Genomic DNA, 5,583 nt, shown 5'->3' with positions numbered 1-5,583 from the left:
GATAGATATCTATTTGGCTGTCGTTGAATGGCTATGTAGCTAGATAGCTATATATCTAGATAGCAAGATAGTTAGGTAGCTAGATAGGCAGTTCTGCGGGTGCGCTCTGTCTCGCTCGTCCTTTGTGCGGCTCGTGAGAGAGATAGGGACCTAGCCTGATCTAGTTGGCTAGATCGACAGACAGCTAGATAGTAACTTAGCTATGTAGTGCGCCAGTTGCGTGAAAGCGAAATAGCTACAGTATACGTGGATACCTTGATAGCTAGCCACATATCTAGCTAGCTAGTGAGTTAGATAGTTAGCTAGTTAGCTAGGTAGCTCGATTGCTAGATACCCAGATATCTAGGTAGTTTGTTGGCCAGGAGACAGATAGCTAGATTTGTAGCTACCGAGCTAGAACGATAAGTAGTAGCTCGCTGGCCTGATAGCTAGATGGCTGGATACCGAGTTAGCTAGATTTGTAGCCAACTGGATAGACAGCCAGATAGCGTGTTAGCTATCTAGACAACAACATAATTTGCTACCTGGATGGCTAGCTACCCGCATTGCATAACTTGAAAGCTAGATAGCTGGATGTGTAGATAGTCGAATAACTAGCAAGATATCTAGCTAGAGATATAGGCAGCTCTCTATGCGGTGCGCTCCCTCTCTCGCGAGGTCCACAGATGGCGATCTAGGTATACCTAGCTTTGTAGATATCTACCTAGCAAATTAATTGCTAGATAGATCGCTCACAATGGCTATATATCTAGATGACTGGATGACTAGATGCCTAAATGGCTAGGCGGATGAAAGGCTAGTTGGCTACTTGACTAATTGACCAGCTGGGAAGCTGGCTGGCTGGGTAGATGGCGAGCTGAATAACGCCAGATGGGTGGGTGGTCAGGTGACGAGATGGCTTGATGAGTAGATGGCTGGAAGGCTTGATGGCCAGCTGGCTACATAGTTAGATAGCTAGATAGCTATGCAGCTAGTTAGATAGATAACTACGTGGCTAAATAGCTAGATAGTTGGCTAGCAATAGGAGATATGTAAATCACTAGATGAACAAATTAAGAAATAAATAGCTAGATTGATTGTTACAGAGACAAATGGATAGATAGCTCCGTAATTAGATCACTGGATAGCTAGCTCGACTGCTAGCTATATAGCTGAATAGCTGGATAGTTGGATTGCTAGCCAACGGGGTAGATAACTGGGGAGATATCTGAATATATAGCCAGCTAGAGAGTAAGATAGCTAGCTAGGTAAATAGTTAGAAGTGTGCATAGCTAGGTGGCTAGCCCGATAGATAGATAGATAGATAGCATGCTAGCTAGTTAGAGAGATAGCTATTTAGCCTGTTAACTATACAGCTGGACAGCTGGATGGATAGTCAAATTGATAGGTTGCTGGTAGATTGATAGCCAGCGGGATAGGTTGCTGTAGATTGATAGCCGGCGGGAAAGACAGCCAGAGAGCGTGTTAGCTCTCTACATAGCTATATAGCTGCATTGCTAGATAGCTTGAACGTTAGACAGATGGGTGGCGAGATAGCTGAATCTCTGCACAGCAAAATAGTCAGGTAGTTTTGTAGGCAACTCTTTGTGGAGTGCCCTCTCTCGCTCACTCGCTTTCTGGCGGCCGCGTGAAAGGGAGAACGAGAGAGTCTTAGTTGGATCCAGCTAGATAGGTGCTAAATCTCTGTAAAAGTCACTTTCTATCTGTCTACTGAGCCATCTACTGGTGTGGCTGGTTAGATACCTAGCTCACTAGCCATCTAGCAAAGCTCTATCAAGCTAAACCGCTCTCTGGCCATCAAAGCGGTTGGCTAACAATCTACTAATCTAGTTATCTATCTATCTAGCCATCAGTCTCGTTAGCAACCTAGCTATGTAGCTACCAATATATCTAACTCTGTAGCTATCAATCCAGCTATCTCGAGAGCTACATTGCTAGCCATCAGGATAGACTGCCAGACAGCGTGTGAGCCATCTCGATAGCAAGATAGCGAACTACCTAGCTAGCTATCTACATGCAATGCTAGACACCTAGAAAGCTGGATATCTGTATGGCGAGATAGCTGGATATATTGGTAGTAAGATAGGTAGTTCTATATCTAGGCAGCTATTTGAGGGGTGCGCTCTCTCTCTCTCTCATCCTCTGTGGGCCGCGTGAGAGAGGGAGATCTTGTTAGATCCAGCTAGATAGATAGCTACCTAGCACGTGAGATAGCTGGATAGTTGGGGAAATAACTGCAGATGCTGGTACAAATCGAAGGTTTCACAAAATGCGGGAGTAACTGAGCAGGTCAGGCAGCATCTTGGAGAGAGGGAATGGGTGACGATTCGGGTCGAGACAGAAGAAGGGTCTCGACACGAACCGTCACCCATTCCCCCTCTCTTAGATGCTGCCTGACCAGCATTTTGTGATACCCAGCTAGATAGTTAGATCGCTAACTAAATAGCTATACGTATAGATGACTAGCTAAGATGGCTAGATGGCTGGATGGTTAGATCGCTTGAAAGGTAGATGGCTATTTGGCGAGACGGTTAGGTATTGATCGAGGGGGAGGTAAAGGGAGAGGTGTTGGTCGAGTGGGGAGTTAAAGGGACAGGTGTTGTTCGAGGGGCGAGTCCCTTTACCTCCCCCCTCAACTCCATCCAAGGACCCAAACATTTTTTCAGGTGAGGCAGAGGTTCATCTGCACCTCCTCCAACCTCATCAGCTGTATCCACTGTTCCAAGTGTCAACTTCTCTCAATCGGCGACACCAAGCGCAGGCTCGGCGATCGTTTCGCTGAACACCTCCGCTCAGTCCGTCTCAACCAACCTGATTTCCCGATGGCTCAGCATTTCAACTCCCGCTCCCATTCCCAATCTGAATTTTCTGTCCTGGGCCTCCTCCATGGTCGAAGTGAGGCCCAGCGCAAATTGGAGGAACAGCACCTCATATTTCGTTTGGGTAGTTTACATCTCAGCGGTATCAACATTGACTTGTCTAACTTCAGATAGTCCCTGCTTTCCCTCTCAATCCCCTCCCCCTTCCCAGTTCTCCTACCAGTCTTCCTGTCTCCGTCTATATCCTATCTTTGTCCGGCCCCATCCGCTGACATCAGTCTGAAGAAGTGTCTCGACCCCCGAAACGTCACCCATTCATTCTCTCCTGAGATGCTGCCTGACCCGCTGAATTACTCCAGCATTTTATCTACCTTAGCTAGATAGCTAGTCAGGTAGATATATAACTATATGATAGCTACAGATTGAGATGGCTAGATAGCCACATAGCTAGACAGCTAGACAGCTAGATGGCTAGAGAGCTAGACAGCGAGATAACTAGAGAGCTGGCGTGGCTTTTCGCAATTAGCTGGATAAAGAGATAGCTAGACTGCGTCGGGAATCGCATTTCTGCGCACATTTTCAAATGGCATTTGTAAAGGTGTTGACGTCGTCGTTCGGGTCAATTGTCAAATCCTTGAATAGCGACCAGTGTTAGAGCTCTAGGGGCGAGCGGAATCAAGGGATTTGTGGAGAAGGCAGGCACAGGTTACTGATTGTGCATGATCAGCCATGATCACAGTGTATGGCGGTGCTGGCTCGAAGGGCCAAAGGGCATCCCCCTGCACCCATTTTCTATGTTTTCTATGTCTATAGACTCCGTCCAATCCCGGAGTCAGTAATGAGTTCATAAGTTCATACGTCATTTGAGTAAGTCACTAGGCTCACCGAGTCTGATCCGCCATTCGATCATGGCTGCCCTATCTTCCCCACTCAAACCCAACCCCAACTTTGACACTCTTACTAATCACGGACCTGTCAATCCCCAATTTAAAAACCTGTTAATTCCCCAATGACGACCTCCAGAGGCGTCTGTGGCAGCATTCCCCAGATTCACCACCCTTTGACGAGACTCAGAATAAAAGGACAGACATTTAAAATGAGATGATGAGGGATTTATTTCGTAAGAAGGTGGTAAATCTTTGGAATTCTGCCACAGATAGCTGTAGAAACCGTCATTGGGTATTTTTAATTCGGAGCTGGACATGGTCGTGATTCGTAAGAGTGTCGACAATTACGGGGAGACGGCAGGAGAATGGAGTTGAGTGGGAACGATAGGTGATGCATGATATAATGCCGGAGTGGACTCGATGGGCCTTGGTGCAATAACTCTGCTGCTATGGCTTTTGTACCCAGTGTTCTTTTTTAGCAGTGCACTGCAGCATCCTCACACAGCGCACCTCAGTGGATGTACAGTTGCAATAGGCTGTCACATCGCTCTCCTCTGAACGAACACCAGCAGCACACTGCAACATCCACACACAGCGCACCCCAGTGCATGTACAGTAGCAATATACTGTCACAGCGCCCTCCCGTGGATGAACACCAGCAGCACACGGCAACATCCACACACAGCGCACCTCAGTGCGTGTACAGTGGCAAAATACTGTCATGGCGCCCTCCCCTGGAGGAACATCAGCAGCACACGGCAACATCCACACACAGCGCACTTCAGTGCATGTACAGTGGCAATATACTATCACAGCGCCCTCCCGTGGATGAACACCAGCAGTAAACTGCAACAACGAGGCACAACAGCCCTCACTGTCTGTACAATATGAATGCATCGCAGCATCAGCATTGCTTATGATCGACCTTGAGTTCCCAATGCGAAACACGCAAATCGTGGTAGTTCGTTTAGAGTTATAAATAGGCCACGTAGAATGCTTGCTATATTTGAGCGAGTCATTGAATATGATTCAGATGTCAATATTCAACTTTAGAGAACTTTACTTCGGCCGCTTTTGCAGCATTGTGTACAGTTATGTTCGCTGTCGTACACGAAGGATATGGGCGCTTCGGAAATCGTGTTCAAGACGTTTACAAGAACATCGCCTGGATCGTATGAACAACCAGACGTTGGACTGATTCATCGGAGTTCGGGCAGTAACCTGATAGATCGATAGCAAATTATGAGAGGCAAAGATATGGTAACCAGTCAGAACATTCCTCTCAAGATGGAAATATCAAGTATTGAAGTTCACCCCTTTATGGTGAAAGGGATGACGTTTAAACGAGGTGTGCGGGGAAAGCAAGAGGCAGTAAGTGCATCGAACGCAATACCGCAGATGGGCATTGGGTGATAAGGAATAGGAGTAGAATTAGAACATTCGGCCAATCGTCTTATCCGCCAATCTTTTTCCCTCCAAAGCCCATTCTCCTGCCTTCTCCTCATAACTTCTGATACCTGTATTAATCAAGAATCTTTCTGTCTGCGCCTTTAAATGTCCACTGACGTGTTCTACACAGACTGTTGTGGCAAATAACTCCACAAATTCATCACCTTCTGAGTAAATATATTTCTGATCATCTTCAAAAGAGAACGTAGATTAATTCTGAGGAAATGATCTCTTGTCCGAGACACTCCCACAAGTGGAAACATAATTTCCACATCCACTGGATCCAAACCATTCACATATCTGTATGTTTCAATGAGGTCCACCATCATACTTCTAAACTCCGAGTGCAAGCCGGGAGCCGACAAACGCTCGCCATAGGTTAACTTATTGCTGGGATCATTCTTGTAAACCTCCTCTGGACCCTCTCC

Source organism: Rhinoraja longicauda, unplaced genomic scaffold (genome assembly GCF_053455715.1).
Source record: "Rhinoraja longicauda isolate Sanriku21f unplaced genomic scaffold, sRhiLon1.1 Scf000054, whole genome shotgun sequence".
Taxonomy (NCBI): Eukaryota; Metazoa; Chordata; class Chondrichthyes; order Rajiformes; family Arhynchobatidae; genus Rhinoraja; species Rhinoraja longicauda.
Note: the sequence above shows the minus strand (reverse complement) of the source record.